This window comes from Ascaphus truei, chromosome 4 (assembly GCF_040206685.1).
Source record: "Ascaphus truei isolate aAscTru1 chromosome 4, aAscTru1.hap1, whole genome shotgun sequence".
Taxonomy (NCBI): Eukaryota; Metazoa; Chordata; class Amphibia; order Anura; family Ascaphidae; genus Ascaphus; species Ascaphus truei.
Genome location: NC_134486.1, coordinates 194,944,303 through 194,971,544, shown reverse-complemented (window position 1 = coordinate 194,971,544; position 27,242 = coordinate 194,944,303). Strand labels below are relative to the sequence as shown.

The 27,242-nt window shown below is 45.9% G+C and overlaps 1 long non-coding RNA gene across 1 annotated transcript; it reads right to left on the bottom strand.

The window, feature by feature from the left end:
* Positions 1–3,290: 3,290 nt before the first annotated feature.
* LOC142492034 (uncharacterized) lies at positions 3,291–5,841 on the bottom strand. Its single transcript, XR_012800683.1, has 3 exons — positions 5,692–5,841; positions 4,658–4,680; positions 3,291–3,366 (listed from the first exon to the last, which is right to left on the bottom strand). It is a non-coding gene; the product is annotated as an uncharacterized LOC142492034 (long non-coding RNA).
* Between the last annotated feature and the right edge of the window lie 21,401 nt (positions 5,842–27,242).

The following is a 27,242-nucleotide window of genomic DNA, read 5'->3' as shown; positions in this document are numbered from 1 at the left end:
AGTGGGAGTGCTGGTGCTAGGAGTGGGAGTGCTGGTGCTAGGAGTGGGAGTGCTGGTGCTGGGAGTGCTGCTGGTGGCGCAGTTGCTGATGGGGTGGATGGTGGTGGCGTGCTTGCTGGTGGGCAGCTTTTGGAGGCTCTTCCATTGGAAGAAGGAGAGTCCAGTCAGCACCAGCCAAGCTCTGACCCTAAACCTGCTCGGAAGAAACGTGTGGAGAAGCCACGTAATCCTCGCTTCAATGACCAGGAAAATACAGCTCTTGTCACTGGCATTCTGGAGCACTATGACAGTATATATGGACATTTACTAGGTAAGTGTACATTTACATTTATTATTCAAATACATGTGATCCTAGGTCATCTGAGTTTTGTTCATATGCAAATATGGCTTCACAATATCTTTCTATGTTAATTAGTCTGGAAACACAGCTTTTTAGCATGCCTTACAAGGACAACTAAACACAGGCGGTCAATTTGCCATAACTGCATACAATATGAATGCAACCTTGCTTACATGTATAGGTTTAGTAGTGAATGCTCATGTGCTTCACATATTACACATAAAACAGCATGTTTGCTATCTCTTGGAACAGCTAGCAGTGTAGGAAACTGGTGCTTATATTATTATTCATTTACCTCATATATTTGATATGTTTTTCAAGGGCGGACAAGTTCAGCAAGCAGAAAAGAAATGTGGGACACAATAGTCATTGGTGTCAATGCGTGTGGGAATCATGTGAGGGACAAGCGGAATTGTCACAAGAGATTTGATGATATTAGGTCCAAATTGAAAAAGAAAATACAACACCAACGCGTGCATGCTACTGGCACTGGAGGTGGGCCCACACCACAACGTCTCATATTAAGTCCATTGGAGGAGCTGCTTCGGGCAAAATTACTTCCCGTCGTCGTGGAAGGCTTACCTGGTGACCGTGATATAGGAATTTACCCCTCACAATTTCCACCAGGTGAGAAATATTACTGTACTAGGCGTGTCGTTGCTTACAGTTATTTTGCATAGTTACACTGCTTTTTATACTGTCTTCACAATATAAGCATACCTGCATCTATATATGTATATGTCTGATTCTGTATACATATATATCTCAAAATAGACATATATGTTGTAGTCCTACTAAAAGCAGTAACTAATATAGCACGTGCCATTGCGTGCTCATTTACATGTGAATTCCCAAAATGCATAGCTGCAGTGGAAGCAATTGATGGTGGGCGAAGATGGGGAACAACAGGGTAGTACACATGTGTAACACATGTTAATCAGAAATTATTACTAGCTACAGGTACAGAACAGAAATATGTAGAATATTATTGTGTATTTTATTTATTTTACTCCGACAAACATGACATTGCTGCCTATTTTAAGCATGCATCAAATATATTGCATGCAACGGCCTACAAACATCACTTGCACTAACACATCTATAGTTGTTAATGAAAAGGTCCATTTTTGATTTAAGTCATATACAGACAGCATAATGAGGCACACGTATCATATTTTATGTCATTGTTTTCATAACTTAAAAACTGCACACGACTATTTAGCTCATCTACCATTGTGTTAAAGCAGCTGCAATTAATATCTCATCACAGCATACACTTCAACAGAGGGGGTGGGGTTCAGCACACACACTAATTACAGCCTCATTTTAGGGGCAACTTAGTTCACACCATTTTCACCTGTTTCAAGTAATTGAAAGGTGTGGCTCATTAGGCTTTTTGGGGAAGGGAAAACCGTTCTTACAACCTCACTAGCACAACTGAAGTTAATCACACTCATTTGAAAGCTTCACTTTAGCTACTAAATGCCCCAACAACTCATTACTTATCAAACCGTACGTCACACATTAGTTCACTCATATCTATAGTTGAACTACTATCAACGACACATTATCACACACTGCATGTCTTGTCTTGTTGAGTCACAGCCACATTCAGGTGTGCCACATCTTATATTAATGTACCACACATATCCTCTACCAAAAACAACACTTTTTGCAATATGACCACCTTCATGATAACCATTGTGAATGGTCATCTCATGATAGTTATGTACATTATGATACTGATATCACTACACAACATATGATTTTTATGTACTAATTTAATGTATTTTTCCTCACGCATTACTGCAGAACCATAGTATGTTGTATGTTAGGGAACTCAAAACTTCTAAGTACACAGGCATGTACATTGTTATTACAACTATTTATGTTCACTTTCACACACACATTTTGGGTTAAGGAAATGATGCTGTTAGGTACTCATAAATACAGAACATACAATAACTGTTTGTTCAATATTTACACATGTAAATGTAAAACTTATGTTATTGTTATATATAGTTGCCCCTGAAGGACATGTGTCACCTGAGACTGAACAAGTGTCTTCACCTGGGTCAGCCAGCTCAACACACCTAGAAGGTGAGTGTATCAGTTGGTGGCCATATAATATGTGCTCTTCTATATGTTATGTTGTCATGTTCATTATTTGTTTTGCACATCTTCTTTAAATAGGATTACTTAGTGTCAGTGAAAATGAAGTGTAAGGCAACTTGTATTGTGTTAGTGATGTTAACTATCATGTAGGAGTTTTGAGTTTACAGCAAGTTTTCATTCACTCATATTTCATACTGAGTCCAAACATTATTCTTAAGTCAAGGTAGTTTTTAATGTGAGGTTATAAAACGTATGGAAACATGTTAGTTGTTACTTATGACACAGTACAATTACATAGTAACACAGCAGAGATTAACATGACATTTAATAATTTGTACATTTATTTGTAGAACATGATGAAGAGGATTTTGAAGATGATGATGATGATGATGATGATGATGATGCCGCCGCCGCCGCCATAGACACACAAATACAAGCAAGTGACCATGAAGAGGTTCCAATTGAAACTGTTTTACCGCCAAAACGTCCAGCAAATACCACATATGATGCAATTGTAGCTTCTGAGGGAAAAATTGTGGAAGCAGAAAATCGTCGCCATTCAGACTTCATGACAGTGCTGGAAAGGATGATTGCACTGCAGGAAGAAACAGTTTCACAATTGGCACATCTCCACAGAGTCTTCATTGAAGTGCCTAAACAGTTGCAAAAAATCAACACCTCATTCGAAGCATTAGTTGTTCAGCAAACACAAGCTAATTACTGGAGAATGACTAATGTACCACGATTCAACACCTCACAGGCAGGATCTGTTCATGCAGGTCAGTTTTCACCACATTCATCTGATATTCATTCACCAGGGCCAAATGTTACCGCTCAAGTAGCAGACATTGCTGTGCAGTTTCCTGATGACATCCTACCGCTGCCATCTGTACAAATTCAGCAGCAGACACCTACAAAGGAGGCGACAAAAACAAAACAAGACACACATGAAACAGACCAACCATCACTTGTGCAGTGTCTACCAACTTGCTCACATGTGTCAGTGGGCACAAGCCCTGTCCGTGAACAGTCACTACCCAAAAGCCCTGTAGGTGAATCACTGCCCAAAAGCCCTGTAGGTGAATCACTGCCCAAAAGCCCTGTAGGTGAATCACTGCCCAAAAGCCCTGTAGGTGAATCACTGCCCAAAAGCCCTGTAGGTGAATCACTGCCCAAAAGCCCTGTAGGTGAATCACTGGCCACAAGCCCCGTAGGTGAACAGTCACTGCCCAAAAGCCCTGTAGGTGAGTCACTGCCCACAAGCCCTGCCCGTGAAGTGCCAGAGGCCACTCAAAGTGGCTCTGCTGTGCCTAAAGTTGGTGGCAAAAGAAAAAGGAAAATTCAAGAGACAACAAGCAGGCCTGTTACTCGCTCGCAAAAGGAACAAAAAAAATAAATGTTATAATTCAGAAAATATGTCTTTGGCCTTGTTTTGTTGACTTCACATTATCTAATTACTATTGTATGTATGCTGAAGACTGTGTTGTTTCCAAACTTTCAAGTATGTTCTTGTACACGTGAAGTTTTGGAAATGTTAACACTCAATTAATGAATACTGTTATAAATATTTATGTATTAATCGTCTGTTCAGTAATGGTCCACCTGGAACCAGTTGCAAAGTTTAGAGAAGCTGCCATTGACTTTGCAGCAAAACATTGCATTTGGGTGTGTTAATTGATGTAAGAATTGCATATGCATATTAGTCACATGCATTTATAAAAACACCTAAGTAACTGCAAACATCTTTCTTGTACGTGTACAGCAGGATTATGTGTAAATTATTAATTACCTTTGCCTTGCTTGGGCATTCTAATTTTGTCCTTTAATCATTTGTGTGTTCTTGTTTCAATAACATCTCAGAATGTATAAAAATATATATACACACACACACTCAGTGCGTGTGCGTGTGCGTGTGCGTGTGCGTGTGCGTGTGCGTGTGCGTGTGCATATATATATATATATATATATATATATATATATATATATATATATAGTACTATATAAACTGGTATACATGTATTTTACAAACTAATACACTTCATGCTTCCTTGTGAAAGCACACTATTTTAATAATACAGGCATAATGTTTGAGAAATATCCTAAGTATGAGACTCTAACAGTATTGTGCTTAAACAAATGTTTATTACTTCATTCAATCATGTTTCTCACCATTTAAATAGGTTTCATACAAGGTATACTTACTGCCATCAATGTTGTGTGTACTCCTGCAATATTAAAAAAAATAAAATATAATATATAAATATATATATTTTTATAAGAAAGATATATTTAGATATATATATATACACACGTATTTAAACTCATGCAGACAGGGAGTTAACCAGACTTTCACATACACACAGAAATGTAAGCGGGGAAAAAACATTTCTTTTTGCAGGTGTGTGTTTGAACTGATATGCCTGGCTAAGAAATATTTTCACACAGTGGTCTTTGTTACTGTTCAAAAAAACACTATGTGAACGCATTCAAATTCTAGGGATGTTTTTCACAAACGAGATAAAAGAAGGAGAAATGTTTCTCCCACAGTCCCATATCACAAACCACAACTGTTAACCCAATTAGACAAACAAATCCAATTGGCGTTTGAAATAAGGAGTCAAAGTAGTTAGTTTTGTTGACCTTGACAAGGAAAAACAGGAGTTTGTTAGCCATTCAGCACATTCATTTTGATGAGCAAATAACACAGACCTGCACACAGCTTTTGTGCTACTCAGACATGGCTGATGAATTCGTTAACAATATTAATCCCCTTTTAGGGTATAAGTACATGATCTGTGAAGCCATCTTGAGCAGTCGCGGACAGAAAGCAAGCACACGCCAAATCGATGATTTCATTCGAGCAAAATATCCTTATTACCAAGACCGTAAGCATGCACGGAATTTTAATTCCTCAATAAGATTCACTTTATCAAGTAATGACTTTTTTGAACGTGACCAGGATAAGCAACAACACACCTATGGTTTCTGGAAGATTGCCCCGGAAAAACAATTTCTCCTGTAAGACGGCACTTATATTGTCGTGAAAGGCATATTTATTCCTAATGGCAATAGCAATGTATCCGCTACTACTGATCCGTTTGAATCGATACGTGCTGCAATATCTGCAGCCTCCATTCCTGAAACCCACATTGTACAAGAACAAAAGTACTATGATTATGTACCAAGCCTTTCAGCTGAAAAGGCATTGGAATGGGAACCCGAAGAAATGAACCTACCTCCCGACCAATTATTTGAAGAAAGCAGTGGCGATTCCTATGAGCGCATCCTGGAGGAGATATGTGTCATACTGGATTCAGCGGTTGGGTCAAGCGTGGATGAAAATGCCTTGCATTTCTGGAGCGACCAGTTGCAGCCAGGCGAAGAGTTAATTCTAGAAGAATGGTAAATATAACAATCGTTATGCGTTGACTCTGCGTTTAAATGTTTTTTTTTTTTGTAACCACCATTTTCACTTTCAATGCGTGGATACAGCGTAACATTGCAGACTGCATAATATGTAGCGATCACAAACAAATTGTTTCCTAATACAATATAGTAGAACCTGAAAGAGTAGTACACATTGCTGACGGTATACATATACGTACTTTCCTATCCCTTTAAACATATTAGCAACATTTTTCCATAACTCTAACACATACCTGTTTTGTTATCATGCAACATCTACAACATTGAAAACCGGGTCCACCACGTATGACGTGGGACCCTTGTCATGGGCCAAGGCGTCCTTAAAAAGGATTACGGATGTAAGTCCCGCCCCCAAGCGACGTGCGCGCCTCAAAGCCTATTGGCTGTCATGTTTTGTTATAGTAACGGTAACTGCAGTGTGTGATGCGTGCGGCTCAGTGTTTGTAGGCGTACCCTGGGCGTTAGCCGAATGTTAATTGAGTGGGAGGAGTGTTAGCGTGCGTTTCACGCTGGCTTAACATGACGTCACACGTATTGCATTTGCGCATTGTGTTATCGGCCGTCCTTTCTGTCCAAACACGTCTGGTTTAAAAGAATACAGATGTACTCGTTTAGAATGATTTTAGTTTCATCTTCATTGTATTTGAAATAAAGATGTGATGTTTACTGGTATTTTCTACATGTATTGAACGCACAACGTTCGCTTTGTTTTGCGCATGCGCTAACAGTTAGTGGAGCCAAGCGTGAAGTGCGTGCGCACACTAAGATGTGCGCGCACATTTTTCAGTATACAGGCAACGTTCACTTCATATACATAGTTATGGCTGCTACAAATGATAATAAAAATTACATACTGATGTACACTTGTAGTTGTAACATATAAATGAGTGACGTGTGTATGTACACAATCATATAGAGCTGTGTAACGCGTTGTCATGGATACATATATAGTAAGGTGCCATATTTGACCATCATGTGTTTGCTGTATTTCAGAGATGTCGGGGAAGATACAATCGGATCAATGTATGATTTCAGAAGAGTCTACCTTTATATGAGATGATTGTGAGGAGGAGCCACCGACTACTATACTACATATGGAACTAATTTTATATTGCTTGCAGCGCTTATTAACAAACAATTAAAAAAGTGATACCCTTATGCCTATATTGCATAAGCACTTAATTAACATAATGATGTTGCAAAATAGTGCCTATTGAATTTTTCTTGAGTGTTCTTTAATGACTACTAACATTTTATGACATGGTGTGTTTTTTATATAACAACCATTCCCACTCTGCTAACACATTTGTGTATTCTATTGTGTAATGGAACGTATGACTGTCGAAACTATGTAACAATAATAATAATAATAATAATAATATGAGCATGTTCATGTATAGGGCTGCTAGTTGTACGCAGCGATTTACAGACACATGTTTCAGCCTGAGGTCCCTGGCCCGTGGAACGTACAAATGTTTTTTTGCCGCATGAGGCACAGGGAGATAAAGTGACTTGGCCAAGGTCACAAGGAGCCCACACCGGGAATTGAACCAGACTCCCCTGCTTCAAACTATCAGTGCCAGTGTGTGTCTTTACTCACTGAGCCACTCCTTCTCCCAATGTAAAGGACACTTACAACCAAGTAGCCATTTATATTTAAAATCTCTTGTTACATGGGTATGTAGATAAAATGGTTTGGGACTGTAGCAAATAATGTTACTGGCCAGATGTTATGGTCCCCTCCAATGCATGATGTTCTGAATATGACATCACCATCATGTTATGAAGTACGTTTCTGTGTATATTTCATTAACCTAACTAACCATAGTTTACGGTGTTTATTAATCGTTTAAAAATACATAGTATAGTCAATATGATGATATAAGCTACCATAATAAAGCTGGTGTTATCATTTGTCGGTGTTATACATGGATCCTACACCAATTGATAGAGACACAAACAGTTGTCTTAAAAAGTGTGTCTATGCTAGTGATGAATGTGCTCCCGTAAGTAAACAAATAAGTACAGTTATCCCCTTTTCTCCAAACACCTCTATATTACATGAATGGAAATTATAAGGAAACATACATAAAATGTGATGAAATGTGAGTAATCATTTTGTAATACAATGCACATGAAACCTCAAGAGTAGCTAAATGCATATACATGATACAGAAAGTACATATATGTAACATTTGTGTTTAAACCAATATGTTGGGTTTTTAGTTCAAATAATTATAGGAAGATTGAGGTAGCCACATCTTATGAGAGATGTCAGCAAATATACATACCATGATCAGTCATACTGCAAATATACCTATAATGCAAAGGAACAATATATAAATTGCAAACATTGACATGCCATCTTCAGTACCGTAAACAACACATCAAAGTGTGTATTTGGTGTTAAATGTGCAACACCATGTATATTTAATGACATTCAAAATGTAAATGAGCCTGGTGTACACATCATATGGATGTACATGTTACACTGCACCAATAACATTGTATGTAAGCATACTAGAAGCATGAATGAGTATGAGCATAATATGTGTTTTGTCTTAGCATAAGGAATAACACAATGCTAAAATATTATTGCTTTGTTACCCAAGTTGTATTCACATACACACAACTAAAGTACAATTGAAGAGGGATTCTATAACCTGTGCAACAATAACATACCGGTGCCACATCCCTTTGTGCACACAGCAGAGAAAAGAAAGGTGTGCAACCCATATTCATCTGTGTCCTACCAGAAGGGTATATAAAAAAACATTCTTGTTAAGATAACATAATGTAACTATAAAAGTATAACTTGGAACATATCTGTTTGTACTTACAAGAAAAAAATGAATTGATGAGATTCTGGCGTGTCTGGCCACCACTGGCTGTTTGTTCATTTTCAGCAGCTACATGGGTGGGATGCTCGTCTACCAAAGGCTCAGCTAGGTCTGATTGTACATTGTGCCTGAGTGCAACATTGTGCAAAATGCAACAGGCAAGGATAATATCAGAGACTTTTTGAGGCTTGTATAGAAGAGCCCCACCAGTTCTGTCCAGACACCTAAATCTGGTCTTGAGTAGGCCAAATGTCCTCTCTATAACAGATCTTGTAGATATATGGGCTGCATTGTACCTCTCCTCTGCTTCAGTTTGAGGGTTTAGCACCGGAGTCAAGAGCCACGGCCTAATTCCGTATCCTGAGTCACCTATAATGAATGGAGCACACATAAGCTTACATTAGTGATCAAATTGTACAATGCCAACATTCCTAAATAAAAATGTGTTTTGTGTTATAACATGTAAATGTGTACTCACCCAGCAGCCAACCATATTCAAAATGTCCCTCTTCGAACGCATGGAAGACTGAAGAGTTCCTCAGGATAGAGGAATCGTGACTGGAACCAGGGAATTTGGGTACCACATGCATTATCCTCATCGTGGCATCACATACCACCTGTACATTGAGTGAATGGTAGTGCTTCCGATTGCGGTACACATGCTCACTCTGACTAGGTGCAATCAAAGCAACATGTGTGCAATCGATTGCACCCAGCACACATGGTATCCCTGCTATATTATAAAAGCCAGTCCTGACTTCCAGCCACTCTGTCGCCTCTGTAGGAAAATGAATATAATTCCTAGCGCGTCTATTGAGTGCATAGAGAAACTGGGTCAAGGCCCGCGAGAATGTAGATTGCGAGACCCCGCCCACTATGCCCACAGTTGTCTGGTATGACGCGGAAGCAAGATAATGTAATGAGCACAGCATTTTAACAAGCCCAGGGACTGCACGACCTCTGGCTGTGAAAAAATCTAAATCTCCCCTTATCTCGTGATAAAGAGCTAAGATTGCTGCTGAACTCAAACGATAGCGACTTACAATCTCCTCCTCACTCATCCCATCTAACAGGGTTCTCTCCCTGTACAGACGCGGACGAGGCACAACTTGTCTCCTCTGTCTTCTCCTCTGATCTCCTGTCCCTCTCCCTGTCCCTCGGCCTGTCCCTCTCCCTGTCCCTGTCGTATCCGCGTCACTGTCCCTGTCACTGTCCCTCGGTGTGTCCCTCCCTTGCCCTATATGATTGTCTTCATCATCAAGCATGTCATAGAAAAGAATGTTCCTCCGTCTCCTAAACAATCTCAACATTTTGAAATGAGTAGCTGTGAATGAGCAGGTAATGGGCGTCCTTTAAATAGGTATAATGATGTCAGGTGACATAGTAAAATGCAAGGTTTTACATGAACATAATAAAGTACTTGTGTGGCAAGCTGTGTGCAGTTGTTGTGTGTATTCTGCAGGGAATGATGATATTTGCCAATGATGTGACGTGATGCTTTGTAGAAACATTGCTTGCAAATAAATAGTTGCATGTGCAATGCATGTAAAACTTGTGAACGCAAGAGTCAGTCATGTAATGAGACAAAAAGGCTGAGATTGATGTGGGAAAAGTTTTGTGTAACATGTGTAATTAGCCATGTTATTGTGACATGTTGCCAACAATGAATAGTCGTGTGCATATGCATGCATTTCTGTAAGGAGGATAGTTGCTATAGAATGAGTTAACAAGGTGTCCCAATGCTGAATTACTGTACATGTGCGTATAAGTTAGGTTGAAGTGCTTGTAATGCAACGGTTATAATGTAAATATGCAATGTGATTGCGCGTCCAATAAGTGACGTCATGAAAATAGGGAGGACCAAACGTAGATGTAAACATGAGAATTTAGATGTACATGAACGTTTAAAGATGCGTGACACATTACAAGCATTGTGTAATGTAAAGGAACATGAATATACGGTGTATGTATGACATGTGTGACATGTGTAACATCATGTAAACAATTGTCGATCAATTCATTAAAATGTGTGCTATGATGTGAGGTTCTCCTTTAAGAGTTGAGTATAGTATTTTCCCTTGCCACATCATCACATGATGAGTAATGTGACCCGCAAATGCTGAAAACATGTAAAAGTATAATGTTATGCAAATAATACACGTCAGCTGTGACACAATGCAGGGAATGCCCCCACACTGTAATGCAAATCCCCTTTGTATTGTGAGCAATGAAACGTAAACAGTATTATACTGTTATACGTCCCCGCTCCATTGACTCCATTGATGTACAGAAGATTTTTTTTTTCTAAGTGCCGTTCCGGCAGCCTTAGCGATTGTTCTCCCGTCCAAACTGCCAACTTTAGTTGGCGGGAGAAATCGGCCATAACATCTCAATTTCGTAGTGCCGATCAGGCCCGATAAACTGTTTTTTTTTGTTGAATCCAGCCGATTTAAAAAAGTGGCGATCAGTGGCGAAAACAGGCTTATCGGCAGCCGACTGGCCATAACAAAATAATCGGCTCCGAAACCTGGCGAAATCAAGCACTTATCGGCGCTTACTGAATCTCAAACCCAATTTTGGCTATAAAATGGTGATAATTCCCTTATCAACGCTTACTGCATGAGGCCCTAAGCCTTTAAAGGAGAGGCTCATAAGTAAAGGCTCTGACTGTGGGTTTGAATTAGGAAAGCCTGAAATCCTGGTTTCAGCTCCTTGTGACCTTGGTCAAGTCAATTTATTTCACTGTCTATCAGACACCAAAAACATAGATTATAAACTTTACAGGGGCAGGGACTGTGTCTGTAAAAAATCATACGTGCTGCTTACCGTGCATGTTATTGTAATTGTGAAGTGCGTTTGGTCCCATTAGGAGAAAGCGCTATATGAAATAAAGTTGTTATTATTAAAATATCTGAATATGTAAGGGGTAGGGGTAAGAAGAGGAAAAAGATAGCCATAAGGAGATATATAGAATACACATAGAATACCATGGGGTCTATGCTAGTAGCCTTCTTAACCCACTTACCTAAAATGCCTAAAGCGATTCGAAAGGCTCTTTAAGTGGTTTGAATCACCAATTTATTCTGCCGTCAAAAACAAATTGAAAAGTGAGCGGCGATAAGCCACATGCCGCCAGTTTTGAAACTCATGCAATTCTAGTAGGCTTATCAAGGCTTATTCTTCGGGGCTTCTCGCCAAAAAAAGTTAGCGTGAAGCTGCCAAGAAGCTTCAGAGGTGGCGGTGACGGAGGGACATAGAAAAACAAACGCCTTTTTCCTGCATCTGCTTGATGCTGGGGGACTCCAGAGATGATACACATTAATATCTGCACTGGAGGGCCCCAGCATGAATCAGATGCACGAAAAATGCATTTACAGGCAACTTCATTACCATAGCCGCTAACCGCTAAGGCAATGAAGGGGTTAACTACGAGTGCCCAGTTTATTGTGGTTAGCAGCCATGGGTGAAGGTGCTATTTGGCCCTTGTTGGGTGTTTAGGCCTACCAGGTGGTAGCAGGAGGGGTTAACACCTTCATTACCATAGCAGTTAATACCGCTAAGGTAATGTGACGGGGAGGAAAGGGTTAATACCTGATTTGCCATGCATTACTGTTGTTGCCCTGTCCCCGCCATTTTTATTCCCCATGTGCAGGCCATTCCCTGTCTTCGAGGGTAAAAGACAAGATGCATTGCTTGCAATACCCTCTAACCAACACATGATAGAAGATCTTAAATGTAAGGCAGGAGGTATTTTTTTGTAAGTCCAAGCAGGAATTACTTGGACATCCAGCTGTGATATGGGTAAATGGGCTTCAGTATTTTTATGACCAAGCCTCAAAGGGTTGTAATTATTTTTATGACGAAGCCTCAAAGGGCTCTCACCGATTTAGAGCCCCCTGTCTAAAAGAGTGTAAATTATGAAAAGACCCAGAGACCCATAATGTATACAAAACTGATATACTGATGCACAGCAGATGTCAGGCTAGTGACCCCTCCGGGTCAAAAATCAGACTTAGTGGTGCCAAGAAATGGGTGTAGCCCAGGTATGCTAAGTGGCATAGGCGTCAACCTGACCCATGCGCCCTGCCCACCGGACAGCCCTTTTGACCGGTCTTATGAACTGTGGGTCACTTGGCTATTCGTGGGGTTTTTTGTTCGCACGAGGGGATTGGATCCAAATGTTAAAAATAGCTTTGGGCAGTCTATAAATGTGGCTTCCCAATTATTCCCAGTGTGATTCTTGATTTTTAATCCATGATGTAAAGATGCAAGACTTTGTTCCAGTACAGCAGCAACCAGTCCAGGAGTGAAGGGGTTAATTTCCACATAACCACAGGACTTTTAAAACCAAGGCTGCATTTCTGGCGCTTGCAAGCAGAGGACAATTTCTTTTGTTTCAAAGGACAATTTCTTTTGTTTCAAAGGACAATTTCTTTAATTCCCTTATCCCAGTGAGTGTTGTTTTAAGTGTATTCTGCAGATGTCTTGTGTTTGTCTATTAAGGAAATAAATCACAATTTATTTTGCAACTTGTTCTGTTCAATCAAGTACCCAGAAATATAAATGTGTTGATAAAAGTTGGTTTCATCGTGACAGGTAATGAAGGGGTTAACACCTCCTGCTACCACCTGGTAGGCCTAAACATCTATCTTTGGGGCTGCTACCCCTTCAACCAATCCCTCTACACCAATAACGAAAAATAAACACAACCCTACAACTCACCTCTACATCCAAAAACACCCTCCCCCCAACATATATAGTAGAGTAAAGGGCAAAATAACAATTATCCAGATATGGATAATAGCTCATTTGCCCATTAAAATCAGGCCTTTGACCTCAGCTTGTCCCAGGACCGCTGCCTTCTCTGACCCCTGACCTTGGCTTGTATTTGGAATCCCACCTTCTCTACTCCTGGACCCTGGCTATGCACAACAACCATCCGACTTCTCCAACCCCAGACCATTTCGTGTATAATGACCATTCTGAACTCTCCTACCCTAACCTGGCTACACGACCTTCACTCTGCACCCTGGATGTGGTCACACAGTTGTAGGTCAGTGTATATCACTATCCCCACCTTAGCTTCGCGGTCTCGTCCTGTTTGTGGTGAGCACTCGTTACATATACAAAACAAGCATTTGCCAAAAAATGCATTACCTGTCACTGTATTTATTTGTACCCTAAAGGGCCACATATTAATACATTAGCAGTAAATGGGCAATGAAAAACATAATAAATAAATACAATAAAAAAAACTGAAAAAAGACATTTACATACATTCAATATTTATCTTACCATTAGAAGTCTTCACCCTCCGCATCCTGGCACATCAGGAAGCTCTCGACCCATGACATCATCCACTGCAATCCGATTCCATCTTCCTTGAAGAACAGCATCAGGTACAAAAATCTTCTTTCTTCCATCTTCTTTCTCCTTCTATCTTCATCTGTCATTTTTTTCTTCTTTTCTTTAATCTTCTCTTCTTCTGTTGTAATCCAATAGAACCCCATGTTAAATCCAGCAATGGAAGTTGCCTCAACATCTTCTTGAGCTCAAATGAGATGGAACAGGCCTTATATAGGACCTGTGACGTCAAATTTTATGGTCATATGGCACAGCTCCAATCCGATTGGATGCTATATCATGTGACCATCTTTTAAAAAATTTTTTAAGGATGTGACGTCACCTCCAAGGGAGGTACGTCACATACTTTAAACCACATATCACGTGAAGAGTAGTTTACCCGTTCATCAGCCGCCGGCACTCCTTTTGGAATGTTTGAGATTGGCAGTTGACTTGGGTGGAAACCATAATTCACGAAGAACAGAGTTTCGTGCGTGGATTCATTACGAAGTGAATTGGTTGCAAATTCTGCCCAAGGTAGCAGGTCAACCCAATTATCCTGGGAATCGGAAATAATACACCGTAGGTATTGTTCCAGCGTTTGATTTAGTCTCCCAGTTTGCCCATTAGTCTGGGGGTGATAGCCTGATGAGAAGGATAGCGCCATGCCAAGCCTCTTGGAGAAAGCACGTCAAAATTTCGATATAAATTGCGTGCCTCGGTCCGAGACTATGGATGTAGGTATCCCATGGATGCGAAACACCTCCTTGGTGAAGATATCAGCTAGGGTGGCAAAGGAGGGAAGTCCTTTGAGTGGAACAAAGTGGGCCTGTTTTGAAAAACGGTCAACGATGACCAAAATGGTATTGATCCCTGTGGAAGGTGGTAGATCCACAATGAAATCCATTGAAATATGTGACCATGGACATTCAGGTAAGGGCATGAGCAAGCCTGAGGGTCTTTGATGAAGAGTTTTGTTTTGTGCGCATACTGGACAAGCACTAGTAAATTCATGAACCATCTTTCCATATTAGGCCACCAAAAGGTATGCTTGATAAGATCCAAAGTTATTTTGAAGCCGGGATGGCCGGCTGAGCGGACGGAGTGGCCCCATTCTAGTATATTTTGTTGAAACCTGGGTGCGGCATAAAGAGTTCCTTCTGGTACCTCTAGACAACTCGGAATTTGTGTTTGAGCTTCAACGATTTTTTCGAGAATGTCAAATGAGTTGGCGGAAATTATAAACTTAGAGGGTACGATAGTTTCAAGGGTTTCTTCGGATCTTTCCTCAGGAGAAAATTGTCGGGACAAGGCATCAGCATTTGTGTTCTTAGAACCGGGAATATAAGACAGAGTATAATTAAATCTTGAGAAAAATAGTGCCCAACGGGTTTGACGAGACCCCAGATGAAGTGCATTTTCGATATAAAGAAGATTTTTATGATCGTCAATATAGAAATAGGTTCATGGGAGCCTTCCAGGAGATGTCGCCATTCCTGTAAGTCCATCTTGATAGCCAAGAGCTCTCTATTGCCAACATCATAGTTCTTTTCAGCGGGCGAAAACATCTTTGAAAAAAAAAACGCATGGATGAAGCTTATCTTGAGGGAAGAATCTCTGGGACAGGATGGCGCCTGCACCACAATCAGACGCATCAACTTCTAAAGTAAAAGGAAGACTAACATCGGGATGTCGCAAAATGGGTGCTTAGACGAAATCTTGTTTCAGGGTTTCGAAGGACGAGACGGCCTGCGGAGGCCAAACAGAATTACCAGCTCTTCCGCCAAGAATTCCAGCAGGTATTCAAAATTCCCACCCTCAGAGATACTGCCGCTGCTTCTCTTGTTCAATTGTCTAAAGGTCGTAGGTCCGTAGCCAAATACGCATTGGAATTCCGGACTGTCGCGGCGGAGACGCATTGGAACCAAGAAGCCCTTATTGCTGTGTTTTGGCAAGGTTTGGCCGATTCTGTAAAGGATGAACTTGCAGTCCAGCCTGGGCCCCAGGGATTGGAGGAATTGATCACACAATGTATACGAGTAGATCAGCGCCTTCAACAGCGCCGTCATGAACGCTAGCATCCCAGAATTTTCTCTTCTGACCCTATTCTTCCCAAGTCCTTCCCAGCTATTTGCCCTGTTCTAGACGCTGTGGAACCCATGCAGATTGCCAGTCAAGAGTTCCATAATACCGACAGGACTGCTGATAGAACCCCTGACCGGACTGCTGAAAGGGCTCGTCGCCGGAATGAGGGCCTTTGCTACTACTGTGGATCTCCTGAGCATACGGTACGTTTTTGTCCTTTAAGGCCCAAAGAACAAACACGACCAATGGGGCAAGAGGGACTCATTTTGGGGTCAATATCTTCTCACCCTATTTCTGAAGAGGAACTCCCTAAGAGAATTATGCTTCCAGTCTCGCTTGAAGGTCCAAATTTTCTCGTAAGCACCGCCGCTTTTCTTGATTCAGGATCCGGTGGTAACTTTGTGGATCAAGATTTTGCTACTCATAACAAAATTCCGCTCATCGCTAAGAAGTCGCCAATTGGCCTGGAGGCTATTGATGGTCGTCCTGTGCAACCTGCCTTCATCCCGTTATAGACTCTTCCTCTCACCCTTTCAGCCGGTACTCATACTGAAATCATATCCTTTGACATGATGCACTCTCCTGCCGTTCCAGTTATCCTAGGATTACTCTGGCTACAGCAGCACAACCCACGCATTGATTGGAGAGATGGCAAGACAATTCAGTGGGAGCCAGAGTCAGATGCCTCACCATTGCCGGTCATTTCTCCTACCACAGTCCTCGCGGGAGTGGAAACGCCCCCGGCTAATGATACTTCTCTTCCTGAAGCATATGCGGATTTCATTGACGTGTTTAGCAAGACACAATCGGAGGTTCTACCTCCTCACAGACCATATGATTGCCCCACTGATCTGGTTCCCGACACTGTTCTTCTGAAATGTAAGTCCTACACCTTGTCTCTCCCTGAAACTGAAGCCATGGCAGCATACATCAAAGAAAACCTTGAAAAAGGATTCATTCGTAATTCTTCGTCCCCCGCTGGTGCCGGTTTCTTTTTTGTCAAAAAGAAAGACGGATCCCTGAGACCATGCATTGATTACCGTGGGGGCAATCTCATCACAGTCAAGAATCGATACCCCCTTCTGCTGATCTCCGAACTTTTTGAAAGGCTTCAAGGGGCAAAAATGTTTTCCAAGCTAGACCTCCGAGGAGCTTACAATCTTGTTCTCATCCGAGAAGGCGATGAATAGAAGACTGCCTTCAATACCAGAAGCGGCCACTACGAGTATCTTGTAATGCCATTCGGCTTATACAATGCTCCTGCTGTTTTTCAGGATTTTTTGAATGATGTCTTCCGTGATGCTCTCAATTCATTCGTAATCGTCTATCTGGACGATATCCTAATTTTTTCTAAAAATCTTCAAGATCATGTCCAGCATATCAGGCTCGTTCTCGCTCGCCTTCGTGTCAATAATCTCTACGCTAAGCTCGAGAAATGTCTTTTTCATCAAACCTCTACTGCCTTCTTAGGCTATATAATTTCAGATAAAGGATTTTCAATGGACCCTGAAAAACTTAAGGCTGTTTTGGACTGGCCACAGCCCAACTCTCTCAAAGCCATCCAGCATTTCTTGGGCTTCAAAAGAACTTTGGATCTTATCAAGCGTACCTTTTGGTGGTCTAATATGGCAAAGATGGTTCATGAATTTACTAGTGCTTGTCCAGTATGCGCACAAAACAAAACTCTTCATCAAAGACCCTTAGGCTTGCTCATGCCCTTGCCAGTACCTGAATATCCATGGTCACATATTTCAATGGATTTCATTGTGGATCTACCACCTTCCAGAGGGATGAATACCATTTTGGTCATCGTTGACCGTTTTTCAAAACAGGCCCACTTTGTTCCACTCAAAGGACTTTCCTCCTCGCCCACCCTAGCTGATATCTTCACCAAGGAGGTGTTTCGCATCCGTGGGATACCTACATCCATAGTCTCGGACCGAGGCACGCAATTTATATCGAAATTTTGGCGTGCTTTCTCCAAGAGGCTTAGCATGGCGCTATCCTTCTCGTCAGGCTATCACCCCCAGACTAATGGGCAAACTGGGAGACGAAATCAAACGCTGGAACAATACCTACGGTGTATTATTTCCGATTCCCAGGATAATTGGGTTGACCTGCTACCTTGGGCAGAATTTGCAACCAATTCACTTCGTAATGAATCCACGCACGAAACCCCGTTCTTCGTGAATTATGGTTTCCACCCAAGTCGACTGCCAATCTCAAACATTCCGATAGGAGTGCCGGCGGCTGATGAACGGGTAACTACTCTTCAGGAGTCATGGATCAAAATCCAGTCCGCACTTCTTAGCGCCACTCAGAAATTCAAGTCTCAGGCAGACCACCGTCGTCAACAGGCCCCTAATTACAAGCCAGGGGACCGAGTTTGGCTTTCATCCAAGAACATCAAGTTGAAGTCTCCGACCCCAAAATTGGCACCCCGATTCTTAGGGCCTTTTCTGATCCAGGAACAAATCAATCCTGTGGCATTTCGTCTGCAACTTCCGTCTTCCATGAGGATTCCAAATGTATTCCACGTTTCCTTGCTCAAGCCATTAGTCCAGAGCAAACGGTTCACTGCTAAGACCCATAAACCCAAACCAGTCACGGTCCAAGGACACCTTGAATTTGAAATCCAGACAATCATGGATTCTCGCGTATCCAGAGGAAGATACAATTCCTTGTTCACTGGAAGGGTTATGGCCCAGAGGAACGCTCTTGGGTACCCAAGGAGGACATCCATGCTCCAGTTCTCTTGGATCGCTTCCATAAGAAATTCCCACAGAAGCCTTGGATGGATCGTCCGGAGATCGATCCTGAAGGGGTGGGTACTGTAAGGAATCGGGGGCCACGTCCCCTGCAACGTGACTCCTCCTTACCCACTACCAGTATTGCAGCTGCTGCTGCCTCTGCCCCTCATCGCTACCCCTGCTGGCGCGCGGCACTTCCTGATACTCACGCCGCGGCCGCCATCTTGGATTCTCACGCGGGCGTTACAGAGCGCGCATCTATCCCTGGCACTTGTAACACGCGCGCCATGTCTGCCTCCACCCCCCACTCAGCGCGGGAGTTCTTGCCATGCCTCCTGCACTCTCAGCTGAGCCCTGATACTCCCAGCCTCTCAGGAGCTTCTCCTCGTTACGCCCCCGTCCGGATTGGTGGATACCGCTTTAAATACCATGCTCTCACTTCCTCCTTGCTCTGCATAGCTCCTTGCTTCCTGTGTAGCCTGGAAACTGTGTTGTGCTCCTGTTTGTCTTTACCCCTACAGATTTGAACCGGCTTGTCTGACTTTCCTCTCTGCCGCCCGACTTCGGCTTACCCATCACGATTCTTACCTCTCAGACCCTTGGACACGGAAACGGATTTGACTACGGAACTCTCTATACTCCAGAACTCGGCAAGTACAAGACTATTCTAAATCTTAATCCAGGCCTGGCCACGCTACAACCACATCCCGGACCCGCTCCCTCTGCTGTCGATGTGTATATTCAACATCCCACCTCAGTACAGGGGACTGGTTCTGGTCTGCGGGCTGCACAGCGTGACAAAAAACTGGCGGCGTAACAGGACAAGCAAGTTTTTTATGAAGGCTACTAGCATAGGCCCCGTGTGTTTAAACTGTTTATTTTGGTGCCCTACTTTGTCTCTGCTTTCCTAAATATAACACAATTATGCAACCAACAAATAAGTAATGGCAGCATCATTAGACGATTTAACATTGCAGTAGTTTATTGACCCCCTTCCAAGTGTGATTTTCCTGTCTCTCAGCGCCCCTACAATTGACCCTTCGCTCCTACTTTATGTCTATTACCTTATGTGTATAAATTATAGTCTGTAGAAAGGGCCCCTTCTTCCCCCCCATGTAGGAAAAGTTCTGACCCAATAAGCACTTAAAATACATGAGCAGGTTAGAGAGAGATGGAGAAAAAGGTGAAGGGATAAGCATTGGGCGATGCATAGAACATCCATACAATACCACAGTTTAAAACTTTTTTTATTCTCGCAATCTAATTTTTTGCCACTACCCCATTTATACTATATGAAACATGGTCTTACAACCTCCAAAGAGTGGACATTTTTTGCTGTTTAAGGTGCCTATAAATTTATAGTTTACTGATCCAGAGGAGTCCCGGTCTGTTTTACTGACGTAGGCAGCTGCACCACCTTCTTCTCTCCATTTGTTTTTACAACCTCCAAACAACTAATAGTGACACCACTACACACAAACTACTGGAGTCACTGAGGAGAGAAATAAAGCTGGGGAGAGGAGGGAGTGTCAAGAGGTAAGGGATCCGTCATCTCAAATATATTTAGGAGATAAAACCAGGCCCCATTAAATCGGGTGACATACAGTATAGCAGGCCTGCACATCTTGTAAAGGTAGAAGGGCCGAAATGCTCCAAGGATAACAGATTTGGGCCGCACGGGTAAAACAACATTTATTATTAAAAATTATACATTTCTTTTTTTAAAAGCCTGTCACGGAAGACCAGCATTTTTAACAACTTTATATCTTCTTGGATCAATCCACGAGGCAGGACAACATTGTTGAATAAAAAGGAGTTTATTTGGTGAGACCGCAGACATACTAAAAAATGCACAAATCATATCATCTCCCCCCAGCACACTTCAGCTCTCACCCTAGCACCCTTCAGCTCTCCCCCTAGCACCCTTCAGCTCTCCCCCTAGCACCCTTCAGCTCTCCCCCTAGCACCCTTCAGCTCTCCCCCTAGCTCCCTTCAGCTCTCCCCCTAGCACCCTTCAGTTCTCCCAGCATTCTTCAGCATTCCCCTAGCACCCTTCAGCTCTCCCAGCATCTTTCATCTCCCCCAGCATCTTTCAACTCTCCCCATAGCAACCTTTATCTCTCCCCCAGCATCCTTCAGCTCTCCCCCTAGCACCCTTCAGCTCTCCCCCTAGCTCCCTTCAGCTCTCCCCCTAGCTCCCTTCAGCTCTCCCCCTAGCACCCTTCAGCTCTCCCCCTTGCACCCTTCAGTTCTCCCAGCATTCTTCAACTCCCCCAGCATGCTTCAGCTTTCCCCTAGCACCTTTCAGCTCTCCCAGCATCCTTCACCTCCCCCAGCATCCTTCAACTCTCCCCATAGCACCCTTCATCATCTCCCCAGCACCTTTCAGGTCTCCCCCAGAACCCTTCAGCAGTCCCCCAGCACGCTTCAGCAGTCCCCCAGCACCCTTCAGCAGTCCCCCAGCACCCTTCAGCAGTCCACCAGCACCCTCAGCTCTCCCCCTAGCATCCTTCAGCTCTCCCCCTAGCACCCTTCATCTCTCCCCCCAGCACCCATCTGTTCTCCCCCAGCACCCTTCTGTTCTCCCCCAGCACCCTTCAGTTATGCCCCAGCACCCTTCAGTTCTCCCCCAGCACCCTTCAGTTCTCCCACAGCACCCTTCAGTTATGCCCCAGCACCCTTCAGTTCTCCCCCAGCACCCTTCAGTTCTCCCCCAGCACCCTTCAGTTCTCCCCCAGCACCCTTCAGTTCTCCCCCAGCACCCTTCAGTTCTCCCTCAGCACCCTTCAGTTCTCCCCCAGCACCCTTCATCTCTCACCCTAGCACCCTTCAGCTCTCCCAGCAACCTTCAGTTCTCCCCCAGCACCCTTCAGCTCTCCCAGCATCCTTCAGCTCTCCCCCTAGCACCCTTCAGCTCTCCCCCTAGCACCCTTCAGCTCTCACCCTAGCACCCTTCAGCTCTCCTCCTAGCACCCTTCAGCTCTCCCCCTAGCACCCTTCAGTTCTCCTAGCATTCTTCAACTCCCCCAGCATCCTTCAGCTCTCCCCTAGCACCCTTCAGCTCTCCCAGCACCCTTCATCTTCCCCAGCATCCTTCAACTCTCCCCATAGCACCCTTCATCATCTCCCCCCAGCACACTTCAGCTCTCCCCCAGAAACCTTCAGCAGTCCCCCAGCACCCTTCAGCAGTCCCCCAGCACCCATCAGCAGTCCCCCAGCACCCTTCAGCAGTCCCCCAGCACCCTTCAGCAGCCCCCCAGCACCCTCATCTCTCCCCCTAGCACCCTTCAGCAGTCCCCCTAGCACCCTTCAGCTCTCCCCCAGCACCCTTCTGTTCTCACCCAGCACCCTTCAGTTATGCCCCAGCACCCTTCAGTTCTCACCCAGCACCCTTCAGTTCTCCCCCAGCACCCTTCAGTTCTCCATCAGCACCCTTCTGTTCTCCCCCAGCACCCTTCAGTTCTGCCCCAGCACCCTTAAGTTCTGCCCCAGCACCCTTAAGTTCTGCCCCAGCACCCTTCAGATCTCCCCCTGCATCCTTCATCTCCCCCAGCATCCTTCAGCTCTCCCCTAGCACCCTTCAGCTCTCCCCCTAGCACCCTTCATAATCTCCCCCAGCACCCTTCAGTTCTCCCCCAGCACCCTTCAGATCTCCCCCTGCATCCTTCATCTCCCCCAGCATCCTTCAGCTCTCCCCTAGCACCCTTCAGCTCTCCCCCTAGCACCCTTCATAATCTCCCCCAGCACCCTTCAGCTCTCCCCCAGCACTCTTCAGCATCTCGGCAGCGTGTCAACTTCTGGTACTGGAGTGGGCTGGTTAGCAGGGAGATCGTTAGCGCGTCATACCTGACAGGAGCGGGCATGGGTGAGAGGGTGTCAGCCTTGTGCTGGGGGGGGGGGGGCAGCGCATCAGCCTTGTGCTGGGGGGGGGCAGCGCATCAGCCTTGTGCTGGGGAGGGGGAGGGGGAGTGTGTCACACAGCTGGAGTGCGCTCCTTCCCTGAAAGGGGAGGGGGTTGAGGGGGTCGTCGTGGGCCACACAGAGAGTCCCGGCTTGCCGCATGCAGCCCGCAAGATGTGCAGGCCTGCAGTATAGTATTGAGAGACAGGTAATCATCCGGGGAGAGAGGATGGAATCACAACAGTAACTAACAACTGTAATCAAGCGGGATACATTCACCAATACAGATCCCTTCAGTTCTCCCCCAGCACCCTTCAGTTCTCCCCCAGCACCTTTAAGTTCTCCCTCAGCACCCTTCAGTTCTCCCCCTAGCACCCTTCAGCTCTCCCCCCAGCACTCTTCTGTTCTCATCCTAGCACCCTTCAGCTCTCCCAGCAACCTTCAGTTCTCCCCCAGCACCCTTCAGCTCTCCCAGCATCCTTCAGCTCTCCCCCTAGCACCCTTCAGATCTCCCCCTAGCACCCTTCAGCTCTCCCCATAGCACCCTTCATCTCTCACCCTAGCACACTTCAGCTCTCCTTCTAGCACCCTTCAGCTCTCCCCCTAGCACCCTTCAGCTCTCCCAGCATCCTTCATCTCCCCCAGCATCCTTCAACTCTCCCCATAGCACCCTTCATCATCTCCCCCCAGCACCCTTCAGCTCTCCCCCAGAAACCTTCAGCAGTCCCCCAGCACCCTTCAGCAGTCCCCCAGCACCCTTCAGCAGTCCCCCAGCACCCTTCAGCAGTCCCCCAGCACCCTTCAGCAGTCCCCCAGCACCATTCAGCAGTCCACCAGCACCCTCATCTCTCCACCTAGCACCCTTCAGCTCTCCCCCTAGCACCCCTCAGCTCTCCCCCCAGCACCCTTCTGTTCTCACCCAGCACCCTTCAGTTATGCCCCAGCACCCTTCAGTTCTCCCCCAGCACCCTTCAGTTCTCACCCAGCACCATTCAGTTCTCCCCCAGCACCCTTAAGTTCTCCCCCAGCACCCTTCTGTTCTCCCCCAGCACCCTTCAGTTCTCCCCCAGAACCCTTCAGTTCTGCCCCAGAACCCTTAAGTTCTGCCCCAGCACCCTTCAGTTCTCCCCCAGAACCCTTCAGTTCTTCCCCTAGCACCCTTCAACTCTCCCCCTAGCACCCTTCAGCTCTCCCCCAGCACCCTTCAGTTCTCCCCCAGCACCCTTCAGTTCTCCCCCAGCACCCTTCAGTTCTCCCCCAGCACCCTTCAGTTCTCCCCAAGCACCATTCAGTTCTCCCCCAGCACCCTTCAGTTCTCCCCAGCATCCTTCAGTTCTCCCCCAGCACCCTTCAGTTCTCCCCCAGCACCCTTCAGTTCACCCCCAGCACCCTTCAGTTCTCCCCCAGCACCCTTCAGATCTCCCCCTGCATCCTTCATCTCCCCCAGCATCCTTCAGCTCTCCCCTAGCACCTTTCAGCTCTCCCCCTAGCACCCTTCATCATCTCCCCTAGCACCCTTCAGCACTCCACCAGCACTCTTCAGCAGTCCCCCCCCCATACCTCCCTGATTGTGGCAGCGGCAGACGAAACGGCGACGGGCCTCAGCCAGGAGGAATGGGTGAGGGAGGGGAGTGCATCTCTGCAGCGTGTCAAATTCTGGTACTGGAGTGGGCTGGTTGGCAGGGAGTGTGTTAGCGCGTCATACCTGACAGGAGCGGGCATGGGGGGGGAGAGGGCGTCAGCCTTGTGCTGGGGGGGGGGGGGGGCAGCGCATCAGCCTTGTGCTGGGGAGGGAGAGCGTGTCACACAGCTGGAGTGCGCTCCTTCCCTGAAAGGGGAGGGGGGTTGAGGGGGTCGTCGCGGGCCACACAGAGAGTCCCGGCTTGCCGCATGCAGCCCGCATGATGTACAGGCCTGCAGTATAGTATTGAGAGACAGGTAATCATCTGGGGAGAGAGGATGGAATCACAACAGTAACTAACAACTGTAATCAAGCGGGATACATTCACCAATACAGATCACTTAAGCTCTCCCCCTAGCTCCCTTCAGCTCTCCCCATAGCACCCTTCAGTTCTCCCAACATTCTTCAACTCCCCCAGCATGCTTCAGCTTTCCCCTAGCACCCTTCAGCTCTCCCAGCATCCTTCATCTCCCCCAGCATCCTTCAACTCTCCCCATAGCACCCTTGATCATCTCCCCCAGCACCCTTCAGCTCTCCCCCAGAACCCTTCAGCAGTCCCCCAGCACCCTTCAGCAGTCCCCCAGCACCCTTCAGCAGTCCCCCAGCACCCTTCAGCAGTCCACCAGCACCCTCAGCTCTATCCCTAGCATCCTTCAGCTCTCCCCCTAGCACCCTTCAGCTCTCCCCCCAGCACCCTTATGTTCTCCCCCAGCACCCTTCTGTTCTCCCCCAGCACCCTTCAGTTATGCCCCAGCCACCTTCAGTTCTCCCCCAGCCCCCTTCAGTTCTCCCCCAGCACCCTTCAGTTCTCCCCCAGCACCCTTCAGTTATGCCCCAGCAACCTTCAGTTCTCCCCCAGCACCCTTCAGTTCTCCCCCAGCACCCTTCAGTTCTCCCCCAGCACCCTTCAGTTCTCCCCCAGTACCCTTCAGTTCTCCCCCAGCACCCTTCAGCTCTCCCCCAGCACCCTTCAGCTCTCACCCTAGCACCCTTCAGCTCTCCCAGCAACCTTCAGTTCTCCCCCAGCACCCTTCAGCTCTCCCAGCATCCTTCATCTCTCCCCCTAGCACCCTTCAGCTCTCCCCCTAGCACCCTTCAGCTCTCCCCCTAGCACCCTTCAGCTCTCACCCTAGCACACTTCAGCTCTCCTCCTAGCACCCTTCAGCTCTCCCCCTAGCACCCTTCAGTTCTCCTAGCATTCTTCAACTCCCCCAGCATCCTTCAGCTCTCCCCTAGCACTCTTCAGCTCTCCCAGCATCCTTCATCTCCCCCAGCATCCTTCAACTCTCCCCATAGCACCCTTCATCATCTCCCCCCAGCACCCTTCAGCTCTCCCCCAGAACCCTTCAGCAGTCCCCCAGCACCCTTCAGCAGTTCCCCAGCACCCTTCAGCAGTCCCCCAGCACCCTTCAGCAGTCCACCAGCACCCTTCAGCAGTCCCCCAGCACCTTTCAGCAGTCCCCCAACACCATTCAGCAGAACACCAGCACCCTCAGCTCTCCCCCTAGCACCCTTCAGCTCTCCCCCCAGCACCCTTCTGTTCTCACCCAGCACCCTTCAGTTATGCCCCAGCACCCTTCAGTTCTCCCCAAGCACACTTCAGTTCTCCCCCAGCACCCTTCTGTTCTCCCCAAGCACCCTTCTGTTCTCTCCCAGCACCCTTCAGTTCTGCCCCAGCACCCTTAAATTCTGCCCCAGCACCCTTCAGTTGTCCCCCAGAACCCTTCAGTTCTCCCCCTAGCACCCTTCATCTCTCCCCCTAGCACCCTTCAGCTCTCCCCCAGCACCCTTCAGTTCTCCCCCAGCACCCTTCAGTTCTCCCCCAGCACCCTTCAGTTCTCCCCAGCACCCTTCAGATCTCCCCCTGCATCCTTCATCTCCCCCAGCATCCTTCAGATCTCCCCTAGAACCCTTCAGCTCTCCCCCTAGCACCCTTCATCATCTCCCCCCAGCACCCTTCAGCTCTCCCCTAGCACTCTTCAGCAGTCCCCCCCCCATGCCTACCTGATTGTAGCGGCGGCAGACACAACGGCAACGGGCCTCAGCCAGGAGGATTGGGTGAGAGGGGGGAGCGCATCTTGGCAGCGTGTCAACTTCTGGTACTGGAGTGGGCTGGTTGGCAGGGAGCGCGTCAGCGCGTCATACCTGACAGAAGCGGGCATGGGGGGGGGCTTCAGCCTTGTGCTGGGGGGGGCAGCGCATCAGCCTTGTGCTGGGGAGGGGGAGCGTGTCACACAGCTGGAGTGCGCTCCTTCTCTGAAAGGGGAGGGGGGTTGAGTGTGTCGTCGCGGGCCACACAGAGAGTCCCGGCTTGCCGCATGCAGCCCGCATGATGTGCAGGCCTGCAGTATAGTATTGAGAGACAGGTAATCATCCGGGGAGAGAGGATGGAATCACAACAGTAACTAACAACTGTAATCAAGTGGGATACATTCACCAATACAGATCACAATATATGTGATGTGAGAGGAGAATATGAGGTAGAAATAAAGGAGCTCAGATAGCAAAACTAAATGGAAACATTAGAGGATAGAATATTCCCTAGATGGGATACAGAGTAAATAACTAAGGGGAACTACAGATGCAGCGGCCATTATTCAAACACTTTATGCGTTGTATACCTCAGAATACCCATGTCATGGCGAATGATTTCTTCCAACCTTACTGCCTTATGACGCGATTGCAGGCAGTGCAGAAAATTGTATTTTAGTGTTGTGGTGCAGGCAGTGCAGGAAATGGTATTTTAGTGTTGCGGTTTTTAA